Source organism: Rhinolophus sinicus, linkage group LG07 (assembly GCF_036562045.2).
Source record: "Rhinolophus sinicus isolate RSC01 linkage group LG07, ASM3656204v1, whole genome shotgun sequence".
In the NCBI taxonomy this organism is placed as follows: domain Eukaryota; kingdom Metazoa; phylum Chordata; class Mammalia; order Chiroptera; family Rhinolophidae; genus Rhinolophus; species Rhinolophus sinicus.
In genome coordinates, this window is record NC_133757.1 from 97,342,160 (window position 1) to 97,364,131 (window position 21,972).

The following is a 21,972-nucleotide window of genomic DNA, read 5'->3' on the forward strand; positions in this document are numbered from 1 at the left end:
CACAAGCCATGTGTCTAAATATTTAAGAGTCATAAACCAAGCTAACAAACAGTTAGACAATGTTTGCTCTTTCCTCTTGCATTAACAAATATACTTTTATAACAACCTCAAAGGCAGGTTCCAATTCTGCATCCTTGGGCCCTGGAACGCAGAGGAGTAAGGGGAGTGAGACCTCAGATCCACCCGTGGGCTTCCCTCTTTCTTTTCCCACTCAAGGGCTATTGCACTTAGGCAAGGGACACCCCAGTCTGAGACTCCAACCTTCAGCCACACTCTACCAGAAAAGAGGAGTCTTTTCTGCACAGGTCCGAATGTGGGCCATCGGAGCAGAAAATTCGTGAGTCCTGATACTTAGAGCATGGAGTATAAGGGAAGGAGCAGACTTCAAGGGGGCAAGTCCCCTGACCCCATGGACTTGAGGAAGCCCAGAGGAGGGCTTGCTAAAGTGTGGGGTCCAAGGCAGGCCCCCTTGCCCATGTATAAGGATGGTATTATTGAAATTATTTACATTTCATAGATGAAGTAGCTGCAGCTCAGAAAATTGGAGTGACTTCTTATAGGCACACACCAGTAACCAGAAGAGCCAGGACTCCAACCTGCCTCCAGATCCCCTGCTGTTTTCCTTCCCCATGCTACTTTACTCGCTGTCCACCATCATCTGGGAAATGCAGTGAGTCTTGCTGTGGGTCTGGACTTCCATCGCCTCTCACCGCTGGTAAAATGGAAACCTTCTCTTTTTTGGTCTCCTTGCCTCCTGTTTATCGATCTAGCTTCTCAGAGATACAAAAGCCATGACATGCTTCCTTCTTAACCCCTCACCTTCAGGGTCATGTCCACAGACCTTATCTAGACCCATAACACCCTCTTGTATTCTTCTTTACAGCCATGCTTTTGTCCCTCTCTGTCCTGACACGTACTTGCAAATGCTGTTTTCTCTCCTGCCACATTCCTCCTCAGGCCTCCCCACTACCTCTCCTAGCCAGCCCCCACTTATCCCCCTCATCTGGGCTCAGATGGCATCTGTCACCCCCCCCAACTCCTGTTCTAATGTAGATGCATTGTTAATTATCTTCCTTCACTAATAAGCGACAGGCACCGTACCCCATGCCTAGCACCAGGTGGCACAAAATGAGCTGTCCACAAGTACTTGTTGAAATAATGGGTTCCCTATGAGATGGGAAGCTGGCCCCCATCTCCCTTCTGTGCTTCAGGCTGAATCAACCCCTCCTGAGAGATAAGGGCAAAAAAGAGCCATTCCTATTGCCAGCATCAATACTAAATGACAGACACTTCCTGGATCCTCTTGAAACGTTTGACCTCTGGATGGGAAAGTCCCTGCCCCTCTCAAAGGCAGATGGTAGAAACTCGTGGACGCTGGCCCAGGACTGTGAGTCCTCATTGCTCCCTGAAGCAGGGGAGGGTGTCACCACCCTCTGTGTCCTTCATACAATAGAACCAAACAGACATTTCTTCCTTCCTGCTTTCTCTCATTCAAGGAATAGGGACCAAATTTTAATCACCATGAAGAATACACAGGTGCCTTAGACAATGGAGTTTGCCATTGCGTAGCTTCAAAACTCTGGTGGGAACAGGTAAGACTAATTTAGAAAATGCTTTGTGCTGTGTGAGTGCCAAGTAGGCAGAGACCCAACCCAACTGTGTATTCTCTGCATTCCCTTGGGAAAAAGACAAGTTCTTACACTGGTCTGCTAAGTCCAAACGATTGGCCCCAGCACCCCTGCCCTGGCACGTCCTTGGCATCCATGGCCCACAGCTGTCATCACCCCCCTGCTCACTGCACTCCAGCATGAGGCCCCTTTGCTCTTCCTTGATTGTGGCAGGCAGGCTTTGCACTGGCTGTTCCCTCTGCCTGGAACACCCTTCCCCAGATACTTCATGATCAGCTCCCTCATCTCCTTCAAATCTTTGCTCAGCAGTCGTCTTATGAATCAGGTCATCCCTGCCCACCATGCATGGATCCAGCACATTGTGGCCACTGAGGCTGACTCTGCCCATTGCTTGGAGGGACTGCAGGGTCGGTGAAGGGCAGGATGAAGTGCCCTGGACTCAGAGTCACACAGTCTTAGGAGCCCTACCACTACCTGCTGTGTGACTTTGAGTAAGCCCACAAACCTCTCCAAGCTTGGTGTTCTCGGAGGTGAGACAAGGAGAATGTTTCTTGACTCCCCAGTTTCACAGGATTTCTGTAGGATCAAAAGAGGCAATGTCTCACTCATCTTGGGACTTCTCTGTAACCTGTAAAGTGCTGTGCTCATGTCAGTGAGGGTGCTGTCAGGCAACATGTGCACTCACTAAGGTGGTCCAGACACCTGCGCCAGCCATCCTATACATAATTACGTCTTGCCTCTTGAAAGTTAAATTGGATGGATAATACTGATCCAAAAGGCAGCTCTAGAATCAGTGCGTCATTGCCCAGGCCACTCAGCCCAACATTCCCTGGTCCAAAGAATCAAGTGGAGGGGAAGAGTTCCCAGGTGGCCCTGCTGCTCTGGGCCACAGGGATCCCCCCACCCATCACTGGGCTCCTGCCTAGCCTCACAGCACCTTGTGGCAGCTCCACGCAAAGCAGGAGGTATCAGGTACCCAAGCACAGGGCCATTGTGGGGACAGAGCCAGGAGTGCCGTTTCCAGGCTCTCAGCCTCACGTGGAAAGGTGCTGGCTCAGGTAGTAAATGGTCACCAACTGGGATTGGATGGCCATCAGCTGTGGCTAGTTGGCTGTCAGCTGTAACCAGTGAGCCATTGGCCACTAATATAACTGCCGTGCCTACGTTAGCAGAAAAATGGGGACTAGCAAGAAGATGGTGGCTGTGCTAGCAAGAGCGGATTGCAGTTAGCACGGCAAATTGCAGCTAGCAAGTGAGGTTGGTTGGCAGACAGACGTGGACAGCAGGTTGCGGATAGTGTGGCTCCTGCTTCCTGTGTCTCCAACCCAGCCGCCAGCGAGACTATAGTGGTATGACTCCCCTACCTATGGCTCCGTGGGTGTTCCTTTTTGGCCTTACCATATCCTGCATTCTTTTGTGGGGAGTGGGACCAGAGACCCTGCCTGACAGCCATCTTTTTTTTGTAGTAGTGTTTCTTGAGGTTGCTAATTATAAAAACTATTTATTGTAGAAAACATAGAAAATTAATGGAAGTCTATAAAAGACATTTAAAATCCTCTGTTATCCTGCCATGCAGAGATAACCACAGCTGATATTTACATGTACCCTCCCAATCTTTTTTCAATACATATAAAATAATTAGGTATTAGAATGAAAGTCTTCATAATGTCTTATTACTTAGACATTGGTGTTCCAGTCTTATTTACTTAGCATGAAATCATTAGCATGTTTTCTATGTCACCAAATATTTTTTGTTATCAAATATTTTTATATACTGTCCTATGCTAGAGCTCTACCTAGAACTCATTGGGCCACTGCATATGGTTAGACATTAGAGTGGAGACTCTTCCAAGGGAGACTCCTCTTCCTTTTCCCTCCTTCACTGAATCTTCTGGTCCTCATCACTGACCACCCTCCTGCCAGGCATATGCCAGGCAGAACGGGAGGAACCAGGGTAAGGCCCGTCCCTGCCCTGGACAGGCTGCCTGTTTATATGAAGATGGAAGACAATGCACCTACAAGAGAGCAGAAACAGGAGCCCCATGCCAGATGAGGGGCTCGGTGGCTGAAGATGGGAGAAAGCAATTCCAGATAGGGTGGGACGGCTCTACAAAGAAGACATTGGAGCACTTACCACCTGCTGGGGCCAGAACACACGAGTGAGCAGTTGGGCAAGCACTCGGGGTTCAGTCCAGGACTGTGTGGCCAAGGACAGCCAGCAGGGGAGGCTGCTGAGTCCCTGAGTCTGGACCAAACGTTCTACTTGCAAACATGGTTCCTGTCCCCACCCCCAGCCCCAAGCCTACAGCCTCAGAGGGAGACAGATACTAATCAAATAACCTCACAAATAGAGATAAAATTACAGCTGGTCCATGAAGGAGAGGTAGATGTGGCTGTGAGGACATGTAACCTGAGGTTCCCTCCGGAGGCAGAAGTGTGACCAGCCAATGTGGGAGGAGCGGGTGTGTAGAAGGAACCTGGGAGAACATCTCTCTGGAGAGACGAGCATCCACACAAGGTGAGGCCTACAAGGTGGGCAGAGCCGGACCACGCAGGTCCAGTTAGCCACGCTGGGTTTCACTGGTGGGAGGAATGGGGACTGTTGGAGGACTTCAGGCAGGGAGAAGCCAGGATCAGATTTCCATTATTAAAGAGTTTGCTCCGGCTGTGGAGGGACAACTGACTCAGGGGGAGGGAGGTGGGGGCCAAGAGTGGGTACGTGGTGGTCAGTAAGAGGCTGTGACTGGAGGTGGGGCAAGCTCATGGTGACTTGGGCCAACGCAGAGGCAGAGGGGATAGAAGTGGAAGGACTGGATCAATATTTAGGAGCTGGAATCAAGAGGTTGGGTCAATGCCGTGACTCTCCCAAAGACCCCTGTTTAGGTACACTAGCTAGCTTAGAAGCAGTAATCCATTAGCATGAAGAAGTGCTCACATTAGCAAAATGTCTCCTTAGACAAAGTCCCTTAGCAGAGGTGCCAGTGAAGGGGGAAAGAAAGGAAGTGGGACAGAGCCCCAATGGGGGAGATGCAGTGAAGGACATGGGCACCAGGGGGCAGCACAAGTGTCTCTGGTGGGGCTGACGCCCTACAGAAAACAAGGCCAGCCACTTCCCCAGGGAATCTGGGGCAAGTCACTTTGCAGCCCCATGCCTCAGTGTGAGCATCTGTCCATGCACATAACGATGCCCTCCCTGCACCCCCGGTGCTGCTGTGAGGATGGCAGATCAGATAACTCTGAAGGTCCTGCCAACCCCCGGTGGCTAGACCAGGTACTGGGCCATGCCTCAGGCTGCCACGAGAATGTGGCCAACTTCCAGGAATCAGTCCGGAGGCCAGGGATCCCAGAAGCCGGCATACCCCTGGGATCTGGACTGCAGGCTCCTGTCTGCAGTCAGGATTGATCCTAAAGGTCAGGATGGGGCAGCTCTGGCTGCTGTCCTGTATGTGTCTTAGATGCCTGGAGCTCTAGGCTCTGGTGGAGCAGCAACTAGATTTAGAATATAACTGTCTCTAGCGGTTGACACAGCATATAGTATTATATGCCATGAGGCACCCTGTAGTTAGTGGGGGAAACACATGCCTTGGGGCAGGTCCCTGGGACTACTCCCAGCCGGTCTGGAAGACAGTTCTGGAAGAACGTCTGTTTCTACTTCATTTCTGGTTTCTACTTAGCCTCTCTGAGGTTCAGTTTCCTCATCTGTAAACCGGAGATGCCCACATCTGCTTGCTGAGTTGTTGTGATGGTGTGGCACGTTAGGTGCTGGGCAATGGGAGCTGCTGCTGGGAGTTTGAATGCAAGCCGCTTGTGGGTGGAGTGTAGGCTCTGGGCTTGGCGACGCCAGAAGGGGATTCTCCTGCCCCCTCCACTAGGCAAATTGCTGACAGTGGCAAAGCCACGTTGCCATGCTTGTGGGGAAACTGCCTTGGCTTCGGGTTTAATTTTTTTTTTTTTTAATGGATATTTGGGTTTGGTTTCGTCTAGGATTTGGCAAATGGGTGAGGTTTGCTTCTCCTTGCGGCGGGGAGGCTGCTCTGGTCCAGGTCCGGGCTGGAAATGTGCAACAGCAGGGCTTTAGGACCCGGTACACGTCAGGGCGTCCCAGTCCGGGAGCCGCGGGCGGAGAGGTATGAATGAGAGGCTGGAGGGGATCGTGGCTGAAAGGGATTGTGGCGGAATAGCTCTGCCGTCGCCAGGCAACCGTCCTGACGCAACGCAAAAAAAAAAAAAAAAAGTCCCTTAAAAAAAAAAAAAAAAGAATAGTGCTGAGAATTCACAAGAGCACGAGAGAACCGCAGGCAAGAGCCAGCTCAGCCCCCGAGGCCAGCAGGGCCAGAGGCTGCAGAGCAATGAGCCCGCGTCGGGAGGAGGAGGCGGGGACATCGGTGACACCCCTGGAACGGGCCTTCGAACACCCCGGAAGGTAGGTTCGGAAGGTGGGTTCCTGGCAAGGGCGTGGACATTTCCAGGGCTGGGGGTCAGGCTGAGGATGATGTAGCTGTGACCGGTGATTCTGGCACGGGAGGGGCTGGAGCAGTGTAGGTCCCCAGGGCAGGCAGTGGTGGGGAGCAGCCTGCCGGGGTCTGAGGGAGCGCAGATCCCAGAGCACCCTGTTGTGGGTGGACACCCCACCTCACCGGCTCCTGGGGCTCACCACCCTCAGTGGCAATAGGACAGCGTGGCTCCATCTCCCATCTCCCTGCTGGCCCCTTCCAGGGTTAAGATCTGGGTGGAGATTTGGGGCATCAGGTCTGAGTAGGAACCCCACTCAGTCCCTCCAGGTCTACTCCCAGACTGCTAGTCATTTCTGAGCCCTCCATGTCCCCTCTGTCTACTTCAGGCTCAGTGATATGAAGTTCCTGCTCCAAGGATGCAGTGCCTAAGTCAGGAGATGTGACCAGGGGCACTTGGGTCCAAGGGTGCTCTGAAGGGCCGAGACCAGTGTGATAAGGGAAACTGCACGGCCCAAAGAGCCCTTGGGAATGGGCAGGTTAGCCATGAGGCTGGGCACCCAGGTCACTAGGAGAAGGCAGGAAGGTCTGCGGTGCCCTGCAAGAGGGCAAGTGTCTCCTTCCTCCAAGTCAGGTTAGATGTTCTGCTTAAAAACAAAAACAAAAAGCAAAAACAGCCCTATTGCCTGTATCTGGTGTTCGTTCCCCTTGGTGTATGGTTCTTCCTGAGAGTCTGGAAGGCACGTTGGTTGTCACCATCTCCCAGCCATTCCCGGTGAGTCCCAGGTAGGATGAGTCCAGGTCTCTGTAAGAAGGGCGATCCCCAAAGTGCCCAAGGGAGGCAAAGCTCTAAAGCAGCTTCCGTTCTGATACAGAAAGTCCTGCTGCCCGCCAGGCATGGATCAAGAATGGAGAGTGCTGGGCAGAGTCCTGGGAAAGCAGAGGTGGCTGTGGCGCCTCCCGCCTGACCGCGTCCACAGGATGGGAGCTGCTGCCAGCATGTTTGTAAGGGGCTTGGCAAAGCAGCCATGAGCTGTACTTAGAGTGGATAAAGATGACAGCTCTTCTTTCTTGAGTGCATTTACCTCTCAGGCACTGTTTGAGAAGCCTTCATTGGTCATTTTGTCCTCACAATTGCCCTTTGAAGGGACATTATATTCCCATTTTGCTGAGTGGACTCGGAGATTAGTAATTTGGTGCAGTGCACATACCTGGTGAAAGAGCAGGGATTCAGCCTCGTGTGCCTGACTCCTAAAACAGTGCTCTCAAAGGAAGCCTGCTGTAGAAGATAGGAGGAGAGAGGCCCAGAGAGGGGGAAGAAACCAACCTCACCCAGACAAAATGAGAGCTGCGTGGTAGCTCATCCTGTGATCTGGGAAGGTCCTTTGCCATCTCAACGGACCCCATGGAGCCAAAAACTATTTCTTATATCACGGGCTGAAAGGTTCTGTAATCAGGCCTGGCTTGCTTCAACCCCACTGGCTTGAAGCAGAGAGGAGGGTCCTCCTTCACCCCTCTTTTCCTCCTTGCCCACCTGAAAACCCCCCAATTTCTCATGTACTTGCTCTCGTTTTGTCCTCCCAACTGCGTGCATGAATTTCCACTAAATTATCAGTCCACTTCCATATTCACCAGCGTGATCTCCCTCCAAGAGGGATTGTCTGGGAAGTAAATTAAGGCAGTGCCTAAGTATTTGCTGAGAGAGATCCACAGAGCCTCAGACAAATGAGGAAGAAACTACTTGGTAGGCTACTCACACACTGGACAGTTTTCTGTAGGTTGATTTTGCTAAGGGAAAATTCCCTTGGTCATAAAGGAGCATCTGGAATTCCCAGAACCCCCTGGGGCTGTGCTCTCCCTGCAATGGCTCTTTGCTTGGCTGGGGTGTTGAGCAAAGGTGGAAAGTGAACGATAATCTGAGCAGTTTTGTCCTTGGTTTACAGACAAGGAGTGGGGGATTGCTCACACTCAAATTAGAAATCCTTTAGATTAACCAGGATAGCTCTTAACATGCAAATGTTCCCTGGGATTTGAATTGGGGAGAGGAGAAAGGAAGGCAAGGAAATTCTGAAACAGACCTTGAAGGGGTGAGGATGGGTTACATGAGGGCAGTAGCCATGTGGGAGCAGGAAAGATGAGACGAGATGAGAAAGGGATTTAGAAGGGGGGTAACAGGTAGTAGGCCTAGCCAACGTTTCAATCAGCCTGCAGTTAGAGCTGCCACAGAGGGCCAAATTGCCAATGCTTGGAAAGCTGCAAATAGCAGGTCTTCCATGGTTAGGACAGTTTTCCTGGTGCTTGAAAGTCCAGTGCTTCCCCACTCTCCACTCGCGCCCCCCCCCCCTTTCTTCGGAGAGGTGTGGGAGAGGAAGGAAAAAAAGGAGACAGAACGTGGGCAGTAGGAAAAGTTAGAGGCTTGTGCTGCCCCATGCCTATTTCCTTCTAAATGCTACCCAACCCCCTACTCCTACCCCACAATAATGTTCACCCATGAAAAACTCCTTAGAGAAGGGAGTGCAGAGAGGAGCAGCCCATCTCCCTGCGGACACTTTCCATCAAGGAAGGGCTCTCTGATCTCTAGAGATAGAGGGGTAGTCAGCTCTTCAGCATCAGGGGCCTCTTCAAACCAGAGCCCCTGCCCAGCAGCCCCAGGAAAGTGCAGGGGTTCAGCTTCTCCCAGGGCACAGACTGAACCCCCATTTCTTCAAGGCAATCTCCACAGTATGGCCAGAAATTCTCCTCAGGTATCCTGATCCAAATGTGGGAGCTGTTAATGGGTCCCCAACGACTTTCTCATAGCGCTTGTCCCATGGGATCTCAAAGGGCAGGTCCAGTTCAGAGCTGGTTTTCCAGATATGTAATGGGCCCAGACAGTGACCTCCGCCGTGGCCACAGTTTCAGGGCTTATTGAAGGCTCAGCAGCATTTCCTCATTCCAGACAACCAGTAGAGCCTGTGGGTGTGACCCGGGCACTTCAGTCCCGGAAGGCCAGCTGGGGAACTCTCGGGGCTGAGTGTCCAGGAAGGTTCTGGATCAGGATCCTAGACTTGTCTGCCATCAAGTTAGAAGAGACTACCACCCTCTCCTGTGAACATTTACGTGGGCAAGGCCCTGGAGACATCGCATGTCGGTGAACTGACCTAAGTCTGTTGGGTCATAACTCTCCAGTTTTGCTGTGTTGGTGTTTGGTTTATTTGTTTGACAGCAGCCACTGAAAACTTAGAGGAAGTGAAGGCAAACCTCATTATCAAGTCAAATAAAAGCAAGCCTCAGACCAAATTCTGCCACAGATGTGGATCATTTTGGGGCAACTATGTATTTGCAAGCGGATCCAGCAGATTCACACAGACTGTTCTGGGGAGTCTGTCTCAGCATGCCCAGACAGAGTCACAGCCATCTGTGTCTCTTGGTGCCCTGACTGTACCCCGCATTCCCCCTCCCCCACCCCCACCCCAGGTCTCACTCCATTCTTTCACCTGCTCTTACAAGAGTCAAGAGTGTCTCAAAATTCATTTGGCCAACCCACATATCTTAAATACCTCTGCTTTCACCGAGGAGAATGCATTTCTAACATTTACTCTGCTAATTATCAAATGCCTGGTGTCGGGCAGACAGAAAGACAGCCAAAGTGCTGGCCCTAGCCTCCTCTAAAATGGGGACACTGCAGGAGGCTGCCACAGGAAGTGGGGACTCCTGATGTGAACATATCCTTACTGAATGCAGCTGGTGGCAACTAGCCCAATGATACCACACACGTCTGTGAAGGATTCTAAGATCCATAACAGACATTCTACCAAGGAGGCATAAGACTGGCCCTACCCTCAAGAAGCGTGGAGACAAGAAAAGACAATTTGTGCAGCCGAGAATACTGTGCTCACAGTAAAGCAAGGTTCCGAATATTCTGGAGCACACAGCTACGCTTGAACTAACTTTAGAGGCTCAGTAGCTGTTCTCTTTTGATAGGCCCAGGAGAGGTCCTGCCAACAGCTGTCATGGGCAAGAGGTGACACTTTATTAGAGACATAACTAAAAATTTGCATACAGTCTATCTCTTGGATCCTTCCAAGATTTTGAGATAGGTTCCAGTATGATCCCATTTCATGGATGAGGAACCTGACGCCCTTGGGGGTTAAATCAATGACCCAAGGTCATAAGATTAGTAAGTGTCAGGGCTGGGCTAGCAACCCACGTCCACAGCACCCAGCCCTGTCCCATCCCTAACTTGCTGCATCTGTCTCTTCTGCTCCTGATTCCTTCCCTCTGTGAAGTGTAAACTCAGGTAGCTCAGAAGCCCTGTTAAGTTCAGCTCAAGCTGACACAAGCGTGGAGCAAGGTCACACGTCCCGTTTTCTGTTATGCCTGTGTAGTGCCTGAGCCAAATGTCCCCTCCAAGCCCCAGTGTAAAGGCAGTATTGCACCTTGGATTAACTGCAGGCAGCAGGAAACATTGCTATCCAGGCTGAGGCCACATGGGAACTACTCCCAACTCCCTACCCCCAGTGTCCTTAGGACGGGCCCTACCCCCCACCCCCACAGGAAAACTCTAAGGGCCCTTCAACCCCTGTGGGAGGTCAGCATGCCCAGACAGAGTATTAAAGTGAAGTGACTTACATAAGCACAGAGCACAACATGAAACTTCTTAGGAAGTCCTTGTGAAACCATTGAGTTTTGGAACTTGTAATGCAGAGTAAAATAGAAAGCCAGCCATCAGAACAAATCCCACTTGAGCTGGAGTTTGTTGATTCTGCTCATTTGATGTCGGAGCCAATTATCCTGTGGATTTGGATAGTCCTAAATCTGCCTTGTTTGGGGGCTGAGACAAATGCCAGGTAGGAGACACTTTGGTGGGCTACACCCCACATGCGAGTATGTACATCCCCACTGTCATTAGTTGTGAAATGGTGCCCTGAATTTCAGTGACCCATTCCTTGTTCTTATAGCCAGAACCCCTGCTCGAACTGCGTACTACTTTGATCTCTGCAAATTGCCTTAAAGGCTACTCTGTGTCTACTTTCTGCTCCCTAATCCCTGCTGCGATGGCCTGTGGCCAGAAAAGTCCTGTGGTCACATGCAGCTATCAGCTGGGGTGGCCACAGGCTGCCTCAGCTCCTCCTGGGTATCTCTGCCTAGTCAGGCGTTTTCATGCTTCAGACTCTGCCTTTCCCATGGCTAATTCTGCGCCTCCCCACCAGACTCTCAGATTCCCAGGCACCTTTCTCCCTGCCTGTCACAGCAAAGCAGCCCTTTCCCAGGGCCTGGAAGCCTTAGAAGGGACACGGCAGGGACTCTGGGTGGCCCAGCAGTCCCCCCCCTACAGCAGTCCTGTACTTTCTCCTCTCCTTTCAGTGAGGCAATAAATTAGATCTATGGCTCCCAGGAGCTAGGGCCTCCCCCCACCAACAGGGAAGCACAACTCTTTCTTGGTGATTTTCTCAGCAACTTCATTCACTGGGCAAAATGATAGGAAAGGTCTCCACATTCCCAGCCTGTGTGTCTGCTCCAAGCAGCCAAGAGCAGAGGCCATCAATTATTCAGCACAGATGGAGCATTCTGAATGTGCAAAGGTCTTCACAAGTATTTTTACAGATTCTTACTTCACAATATCCCAGCAAGACAAAACAAGGTTTCCCTGGATTCGAGATAACAGAAGCTCAACTTGGAGTCCAGAACAATCCAAACCCAGCCAGCCTCACTAATGGTGCTGTGTGACCTGGGCAAGTCTGGCGACTTCTCTGGTTTGCGGTTGCTCTGTGGTCTAACTCGGGAAAACTCCTCCAGCCTAAGCCATCGTGTGTGGGGAAAAAAATGTGTAAACTACAGTGTGATTTCAAAATATTTGTGATTGTTCTTGTTATTCCAGGTGTGCAAACGGAAGCTTTGAATGATAAACTAAAGTGCAACGGTCAGCACAGGACATTGCAAACCGAGCTGTACTGGGAGACACAGCTGGGAGGACACGGGTAAGTGGATTCCTCTGTCCCTGCTCACGATGGGGGTGGCTCCATGACATGGCCACAACCTCACAGGTGCTGTGCTCTAGCTTCTGTGCTTGTCAGGGTGGAAGGAAGCACAGAGGTCATTGCACCCAAATCACGCATTTCCCAGGGGGAGAAGCAGGAACCTGAGAGGGGAAGTGAGTTACAGCAGTCACTCAGGGTAGGACAGGGTCTCTGGGGCGGACTCCCAGGCCAGGGCCTCTTTCCATTGTTGACCCCAGCGGAGTGTCCAAATGATTGTCTCATTCCCCTCTCCCAGTAGCAGTGCTGGGTCCCAGGTGGGAGGTGGCTTGGGGCTGCCTGGAGCAAGAGAGTCAGGGGGAGAGAGGAGTACAGCCCATGGGTCCCCCTGCCTCCTTCTGAGTCCCGGAGGGGCCTCACACCCCTCTGCCTATCCTTCCACACGGGCTGCCTCAGGTCTGGGCATCACAGCTGCCCCAGGACTGGCCCAGGAACCACTATACTCCCTCTTCCCACCCCCCACCCACAGAAACACCATGGACAAAGGAAATGAATTCTGTCCCAAGCCAGGTGCTTCGCTCCAGTTCCAAGAAGTCATGTAACTTGCCCAGGAGAATTTCACAGTTGGGAATGGCAGAACTTTCCTTAGACTCAGGTCTTCTCACCACCAGGCCCTGCCCTCAGAGAAGGGCTCTCGCCCTGGAGAGAGACCCTTAGGCTCCACTAGCTTCACTCACCAGCATCAGCAGAGATGGACTTCCGTCTCAGTGCTTGAGTCTTATCCGCCTGTCTGCCCAGATCAATTTCACAAGAAAACAAAACAGTGCCATTAGAATATTTAAATGTTATTATTTGCCCCTGGCATTCCTAACAACGCTGGGCTTTAAAACACTGAAATACTATAAAGTGTGTGTTCCTGTCACTTTATTACATATGAAGCCGTTTGGGGACATGGTCACAACCATGGAGTTGTGACGACTTGGGCTGAAATGGTGGTTTCTTCACTTACTTGCCATGACCTATCAAGTAGGGGTAATGCTAGTCCTATCTCAGGGTCATTTCAAGAGTTCAGGTAGACATTTGCACAGTGCCTGGCCCACAGTAGCCCTGAGTAATGATTCTCTTCCCCTCTACCTCTTGATTCTAAGAATTTTCATTTGTCCCTGTATTCAGGTAAAGAGGCATAGGCATTTATTTATTTCTCTTATTTGTACAGAAAATATACATTAAAGTTGAACTGTATAGATATACCAAGCAAACAGCTATGAGATGTGTGGGGAAGACTGGAGACAGATTGTGCCCTCTAGGATATCACAGTCTAGTGTAGGTAGGTTACTCAGATCCCTTTGATGGCAAGAGACAGAAGCCCAGTTTATATTAGTTCAAACAAAGGAGGGAATTTTTTTACTGCATAGAATTGGGAAGTTTAGGTCTTTGGGTTCTGCTGGGTCCAATGGCTCAAAAGATGTTGTTCTCTCTCTCTCTCTCTCTCTCTCTCTCTCTCTCTCTCTCTCCCTCCCTCCCTCCCTCTCTCTCTCCTTCCCAAAGATTTATTCCTTCTTACCACAAACATCCTTTCTCTTTAAGAAAGATGGACCCTGGAAACTCCAGGTTTATATCCTTCCAGCCAAGCTACCCCAGATGAAAAGACACCTGGTTTCTCCAAGTGTCTATATTTAAATCCCATTAAAATAGCCAGACTGGCCTTGCTTGGCCATGTGCACACCCACTGGACCAGCCACTCTTGCCAGAGTATGGGCTGAAACGAACGTCTAAGTCTGGGTCACATAAGTGTTCCTGGGGGTAGGGGCGATGAGCAGAAAGCTATGACTCACAGACCACCTGAAGCGATACAGGGGTAGTCCCCACAGAAGGGATGCTGAACACAGACATATCTGTCCACCTAACAGGCACATCAGAATGTAACTAAGTACTATGATTCACGAAGACAAATGGTCAGTGCCTAAGACTGGTGCAGAAAAGTGCTAAAAACACTTATTAGGGGAGGAAATGATCAGTTCCATCCAGAAAGCGCAAAGACCGTAGAATGAGGTGGTAAACTAGGCTCAGACTTAGTCAAATTCAAACATGAGGTTATAGGGGAAGGATAAAACAAAGAGTTGAGACCAGCCTCCCAAGCCACCCTGGCTCTCAAGTCAGACTTCACTAGAAACATTCTGACTTTGAAAGTCTTACCCATGAATCTGCAGGTGGTTTTCTCCCAGGTAGGAAGCCACCTGGGGGTGTGAACTATTCCATTTAGAATGTGTTCAGTGATTCATACCATCTCCATCCTCAGCATTTATTGAACATCTGCTGTTGGCAGAACCCTGCGCTCAGCACACAAAAGAGGAAATAATGCCCTTCCCGTTGAGGAGCTAGACATCTGATCAGGGGGACAGGATGCTATCACAGTTCAAGGTCGTACAGGCCAATGTGCAGTGAGCATGGTGGAAGCCAGTGCCAGGAGAATTCAAAGAATGGCCTGGAAGGTGTCTGTGTGTGGGGAGGGTCCTCTAGGGCTTAGAAGAGGAGGCAAGCCCTCAGTTGAGCTCTAAAGCAGAGCTTTAAACTTGGTGAGGAGCAGGGAGTTCCCAGGTGGGCCAGAGAGGAACAAGGGGATGAAACAAACTGCCCAGAAAATCCTCCTTCATTCATTCATCTATTCATTCACTTAACAAGTTTATTGAGCACCTACTGTGTGCCAGGCACTGTTCTGAGCACTAGGGGTCACCACAGTGAACAAGGGACAGTCACTGCCCTCCTGGAGCTTCCATTCTGGTGGGTGAGACACACCATAAACAGGTAAACAGGTCGACATATCACATCATAGTTATACGAGTGATAAGAGCTACAAATAAAAATGAAGCAGGGACATTTTGATAGGATGGTCAGAGCTGGCCTCTGTGTGGAGGTGACATCTGAGCAGACATGAGTTAAGCGGCACGTGAAATCAAGAAGTCAGGAGATAGAGCCAAGGCTTGAGGGCAGGGAACACAGCCTCAGACTCTTAGAAGAAATGGCTGGATTTTCACAACGGTTTGCTGCCAGGAGGATGGGAGAAGTGATCCAGGTAGCAAATGGATGACTTCCAGGAAGCAGAAAATCGAGGGTTGTCCTGACCGGGCAGTATGCAGCTCTAGCAGCTATGCTCACCCCTGAGGTCTAGATCACCGGTGCATTTGAGAAAGACCCCACTGTCACACAACCCTGATACCACCCCACTTCCCTTCCTGGCATCCCCACTGCAAGCCCAGAGCACATAGGCAGCAATATAATCCCCCCCCACCCCTACCTACAAACACACACAGTGTCCCACCATCCACACATAATTGGTGCTAAGGGGCCGGCCTCTGCACAATGTCATTCTCCCATCTCAGGCGCTCCCAGCATCGGCTCTGACCAAGACCTCGAATAATGACGAGCTGGGAAAGACAATCTGTGTAGAGCCAGACCAGCGGGTGTCCCCTCCTGCTTCGGTCACCATGGCAACCTCTGACAAGGAGTGGAAACATGCTTTCTGGCAGCTCCCTGAAGCTCCCTGGTTCCAGGGGGCAGCTCTGTGGGGCGCAGGGCTGTGCCCCCAACCTCTCAGCCCCCGTCATTAGCACTCCTGCAAGTCTGCAGAACACAGACGGAGATTTCACAGCCTCCATCAGCCGACCCTGGAGGTCAGTCCTGAGTCCCAACCCCGGGATCCTTGTTTAAGATAAGCATCAGGGTTTATGATTAAACCCTGACCAAAAAGCCAGCCTTGTCACAGCTCCACATCCACATACCCGACCCTTGTCACAGTTCCACCTGGGATAAAAAGGGATCAGCTGCTTAAAAAAAGGAGAAAAAGATTCAGGTGTGAGTGTGGCCTGAGCCACCCTGCATTTTTTTTTCAGTTTATAAAACACATTATAGTCCACCAAGCCCTTCCATCCTCACTATGGCTCTGCAGGGTGGATGCTGCAACACCCCATTTTCAAAAGAGGGACCGAGATCCAGGTAGGGGAGGCAGTGACTCCCCAAGTCCCACAGCTCCCACTGGAGGTGGCTCTGATCTCAGAGTGCAGACCTGCCCCTGGGGGGAGCTGAGGTCACCCTTTGTTCTCAGCCCTATCAGCCTCTGACCCACTCTCAGGTCAGCCCATGGGCCCTGCTTTGGTCTGGGGTAGAAGGTGGGGCCCCGCAGCTCAGCTGAGAGGTGGGAGGGGGACCTGGCTTGGCTAAGACCGGAAGTCAGTGTGGGTACTTCAGCTCCCACTCCTGCAGCCCTCTGCCTCCCCACAAGGGTTGGCAGAGGACAGGGAAGAGCAATGCTGCCTGTCCTTAGGCCGCTTCTGAGCTCAGGGAATGACTCTCTCTAATGAGGGTTTTTGGCTTGGTGACACATGCAGCATGCTCAACAGAAGTGCTGGGTTCCGGGAGTGACCCCTCTGACCTGTTTCAGGAGTGTGACAGCCCACAGAGGGAGAAGGTGAATGAGAAGAGGTGGCAGAAGGCGCAGCAGCAGATACAGAGCCAGAGGCACTGTCCCCCAGGAGTGGGCCCTGCTGCTGTGGTCTGTCTCCTGCAGTGACATTTCTGCAATGAATTGGCTACACTGTGGCTAAGCATCCTGCAGAATCTGAATTTCCTTAGCAAGGCAGGTCTGGCAGGAGGATGGCATGTTGTAAGGGTCCCATCCTGCCTTCATGTCCCCACCATTGTCTATTATCCACAGCAGTTCTGTTGCTGGAGGCCGGGGCCAGCCTGATGGTGGGCAGGGCCTCACACGCGTGTGCACAGCAGTCTGTGGCTCCTCTGTTGAGCGTACTGAGTGTGTCCCCAGGCCTAAAAACAGAGCATGTCAGTTTATGCACAAGGACCCCTGCCTGGGTGGCACTTCTGCTAGAAGGAACAGTGTAAGTGTAAATTTACACATACGGAAATTGTTATCACGTCCTCATCATGCATTGCCTGTAGTAGATTATAAATTAGGAAACATATCAGCTATGAATACAGATGGACTCTGAGTAAAAGCTTCTTCTTTAAGAGGACAATGGTCATCCACCCTGTGGTTCTCACTGGAGGTGGCACCAGTTCCCTTTAAGGGACACATAGAAATGTGGGGAGGGGAGTCACACTATTTTATGACATTGCTTTGCCCTCAGTTATGTAATTTGCCTCCCCAATGAATTGTATGTTTCCCCTCACTTCAGCCAGGACTCTTGGTTATAAGCAACAGAAAATAACATTATTATAAAGCATTCACAGAACTGGCAGGAGGTAAAGACCCAAGTGCAGCTTGGAAAGCAGACAGGTGAGAGACCCTATAAATTAAATGATCCGTCAGAGACCAACTCAGTGGGATGCTAGGTTTTTACTCACACAACACCCACAGAACACCAGATGTGTGAGTGAGTTTTCCACACTAAGCAATTCTCCAATTCTCTGCAGACACCAAGTGGGCGTCCTTACAATTTAGTTCATTCTGACACTATCTACCTAAAGTTAGTATCTGATTCTGCCCGTTAAGGGCTCAGTCACACAAGACTGTCCCCTCCTTCACACACAAATTGCAAGTGCCAGGTTGTCGCTTGTATTTCTGAATGACTGGCTCTACATCAGGAATTACCCACAAACCCCTCTTTGGATTCAGTAGTTTGCTAGAATGGCTCACAAAACTTAGGAAACCATGTACTTATTATATGTACTAGTCAGATGAAGAGACTTACAGCACAAGGTAGGGGGGAGGGGTGCAGAGCTTCCATGCTCTCTCCAGGTGTGCTGCCCTCCTAGCACCTCCATGTTTTCACCAACCTGGAAACTCTCTGAACCCATTCAGTTAGGGTTTTTATGGAGGCCTCATTAGACAGGCATGACTGATTAAATCATTGGCCATTGTTGATTAACTCAACCTCCAGCCGGGTCCCCTCCCCAGAGGTTAGGAGTGGGGCTGAAAGTGCCAATTCTCTAATCACATGGTTACCCTGGCTGCCAGCCCCCATCCTGAGGGGCTTTCCAAAAGTCAGCTCATTAACATAAACTCAGGTGGGGTTGAAAGGGGCTTATTATGAGTAGCAAAAGATGCTCTTTACACTTTTATCAGCTTAGAGTTGTTTCAAGAACTGGGGATAAAAACCAGACATTATAACAAAAAGTATTCTTACCGATCTCATCACCTAGAAGATTAGGAGCTCTGTGTCAGAAATTGGGGAAAGAGACCAAACATGTATTTCTTATTATATTACAACATCATACCTTCCAACAGTTCTTTACCAGGGGTCGTTTAGCTGAGATTAATCCCCCTCCACCCCACCCTTCACATCTGCCTCGAAGGCTCGATATGGCCACAAGTGACCCCTAACTGTCCCTCTACCTGGCTTTACACACCAGATTCAGAGGCCTGGGCCTGGACATCTGATTGGCCAAGCTCAAGTCACATGGTTGCACCTGGTTGCCAAGGCACCAGGTGGCCAGGAGGGAGGGATGATATGATGCTCTGGTTTCAGGGGAGAGGTGCCCAGCCTATCTGCTGTCCCACACAAAATGGGGAGCTCCCTAAAAACAGGATATGGCAAACAAACAAGCAAAAAAAAGACAAATATCAACAAATATGCACCATGTTATTTTATATTTTTTGTCCAATACATGCTTATGTTGGTTACAAATGTCAGAAACCCAGCTGAAAGAAGCTTAAGCAACAGAGAACATGTAAGCTACATAATCAAGGTCAGGTGGGATGGCTTCCAACAGGGCCTAACTGTGGGCCTCTACCTCCCTCATCGGCTTGTCTTCGTTCGTCAGGCAGACCCTCTCCCTGTGGTGATTGAGATGGCAAGCCAGCAGCCCCAGGACAGCCATGGAACACAGGCTCAGGATGGTTCTGGCACAGAAACCCAGGAGGGCTCTGATTGGCTCAGCTGGAGTCATGTGACCACAGCTGGGCAAGAGAGGGCCTGTCAGTCCCATGGGAAGCACATGGAGGGCTCCACACAGGAAAAAGAAATGCTTTTCCCAAAGGAGGGAGGTGTTGCTGAGTAGAAATTACCTCGTGATGCTGGACAGCAAGGAGGTCCTCGAGCTGTACCTGTGGTGCTACATTGCCCTCTCTGTGCCAGCTCCCTGTCCTGGTCCTTGATGCAGGGTGAGGCTGTTCCTGTCTTTCGAGGGCCTGACAGCCTGTGTCTGGATTCTGAGGTCAGGGCAGGTGTCATGAGGACAGGTGGTGAGGATGCTGTCACGGGAAGCCCAGGTCCCCTCTGCTTCTCTGAGGCGGTCCAGCATGGCTCAGACTTGAGTGAGTATAGGCTGCAGCGAGTAGGTGGGAGTGGCTGGGGGAAACCTATTTGCTTATTTATCCTATGAATGCTTAAAGAGAGCAGCATGGTGCTACGTGCTGGAGGTTCCCGGATACAAAGCTGGGTAGAGGAGACCATCATGAAGCTCAGAGTCTGGGTAGAGCAGACCATCAAGAAAGTTTCTAGTAGACGTGCGATGGTTTGAGAAGGCCAGTAAGCCTCGTGGTTACAAGCCAGGCTGGAGCCAGCCTTCAGTTCCAATCCCAGCTTCCCCTCTTAGTTCTGTGACCTCAGGCAAGCTATCCAATCTCTCTGTGCCTCAGTCTCCTCTTCTGTGCAGTGAAGACCATGATGACACCTGCCTCATAGGGTTGTTGTGGGGATTAAATGTGTTAGTGCGTGTAAAGCTCTTAGAACAATGCCTGGCATGGTACTCTCTGAGTAAGCTTAGCTAATATTGTTGTGATGACATAATTGTTTTTCTGATGTTGTCTCATGCATCCCAGGCACACAGAGCTCAGGCAAGTTAAGGAAAACTGAAGGAGAGAATTCCTGAGAACAGCATACAAGGGAGGAGAGGGCGTTCCAGGGAACAGCTTGTGCAAAGTCACAGGCTGTGAAAGCGTGATATTTAGTAGGACAGGAGTGTTGGAAAGTTTGTGTATTATGGAGAAGAAATGAAATGGGTCTAGGGAAGAACCCAAGACTGGAAGAAGCAGACACAAGCCTGTGGATCCAAACAGAAAGGGTTGGTGTTTTAGTTTCTTAGAACATAGGGTGATAGAGAGTGAGAATACTGCCAGGAAATGGGCTCACACTATGAGAGAGAGAGAGAGAGAGAGAGAGAGAGAGAGAGAGAACGGATGAGCAGCCCCTTGCACCCTTCTTGCCCTCAGAGACCATCTAGGAAGTGGGTTTGAAAGTTGTCCAAGTGAACAGATTAGGTCATCATGAGATGAGGTGTTGGCTGAATGAGCGAGCTGCCCCCACCTGGCTCCTCCAGCAGACAGAAGAATTAGCTCATGGCTGGCAGGGCCTCCTTCGCTCCCGGCAGCCACTGTGGGCCGGAACGAGTCATGCAGCGTGTTTGAACAGCAGTGCCTGTGGGCAGTGTAGGTCCCGGGGCACAGGCATGTCCCTGCTGCAGAAAGACTGACACTTCCCTCCCCGCCCCAGGGCTGGTCCTCTGCTGCGGAATCTCAGGTTCCCCTGCAGCTGGGGGGCCTGCCTGGCGGGGCACGTCTGGGCCTGGTGGGATTATGGTCTGACTTTGTTTTTCCGGATGCTCTGGGTCCCGGGTCTGGCTCTCCTCCTCCAGCTCTTCATCTTTACAAAGCCTAGAAAGAGAGACAGAAAATGTGCTCCCTGGAGCAGGAAGGACGTAGGTTAGATGTAAAGAAAGACTGTCTGCCCAGGTTTTGAAGGGCTACTCTGCCCAGGGCCTGCACCGTCCAGCTCCCTGCTTGTCCAGATGGAGGGAAAACCCCCACGGCCCTTCTAGCCCAGGAAGCTGTCGGTGCTGGACTCTGCTCCCCCGAACCTGGCTGGCACCTCTCCACCATCTTAGCGTGGGTCCAACTCAGTCACCCCTGGAGTGGTCTGCGTGGATGACATTCTAGCTGGCGGGGAGGGAAGAAACCCTACTGGGGGGGGGGGGGCACTGGGACATCGAGAGAGGCAAATGTTCCCTGGAACACTGTCTGGACCAGGACAATGGATCCTGTCTCAGCAAATCCTGGTCATGTGGGCATGCTGGGGACAATGGCAGGCAGTCAAGCTTCAGCCCTCGCCTGCTACGTGAGCCCATGCCTCCTAAAGTTCCTGACACGAGCCTCTCAGGTGTGTACCACTCTTTACAGTGTGCAGAGAGCTTTCATGGTACAAGAGTTCAGTTGATCCTCACAGCCTCCTTATGAAGCAGGTGGGGGTGGGGTTGGGGGTGGGGGTGGGGCACCAGTATATAGATTAGGAAACTGAGGCCAAGAGGAGAGGGCTGATCCCCGGTACTTGGCTTATTGGTAGCAGATCTGGGGCCAGAACCAAGATATTTGGCCCCGGTCCTTGCTCTCACCAGGTGGTTAACACACTGTCAAACCTGGGTCATCCTGAAGCCCTGAGCCATCGGGAGGGGTGTTTAAAATGTGAGCAGGGAGGGAAGGGAGTAGGTTATAGTGTGGTGTTTTTGTAAGCTGGGCTTCTTTTTTCTTCCTGAGGCAGACCTGCTAGTCAGGGCATGATGAACATGCAGTTGAGACCCGAAAATCTAGGGGGAGGTGAGGGCCAACCGATCTCATCTCAGCTGGCTTCCAGGGAAGGATGGGACGGTGCCGAGATTGGCTCCCGCTGCCCAGCAGGTCAGGGACCAACAGGATGACAGCTCAGTGCAGCCAAAAGGGATCTGTCTGGCGATGTGACTGATGTGGCACTCATAGGTCTTATCTACTTAAGAATATTTTTTATTTAAAGTGTGACTTTGTCTAGGGTTCACTGTATACCAGACACCATGTTAAGGGCTTTATATTTGTTACTTTAATCCTCTCAATGACCTATGACGTTGATAGTATTACCCCACTGGCTGGCTTCATGAGCAAGGAGGGACCCAGGCAACCCCTGGGGCCCTGCACTTGAGTTAATGCTCTGCTGTCGCCATATTGAAATTCTTCAT

The 21,972-nt window shown here is 51.0% G+C and overlaps 1 protein-coding gene across 3 annotated transcripts in view; it reads left to right on the forward strand.

Moving 5' to 3' along the window:
- The first annotated feature begins 5,609 nt into the window (after positions 1-5,609).
- Positions 5,610-21,972, forward strand: part of FAM167A (family with sequence similarity 167 member A) — a 42,557-nt gene continuing 26,194 nt past the window's right edge. The window contains exons 1-3 of one of the 3 annotated variants that reach the window (XR_012498134.1): positions 5,610-6,051; positions 11,940-12,039; positions 13,585-15,049. The gene's annotated coding sequence lies outside the window, so the exon portion shown is untranslated. Of the gene's footprint in view, positions 6,052-11,939; positions 12,040-13,584; positions 15,050-21,972 lie in introns of those variants that run through there. The other 2 variants (XR_012498133.1, XM_019733174.2) reach the window with 2 other exon arrangements.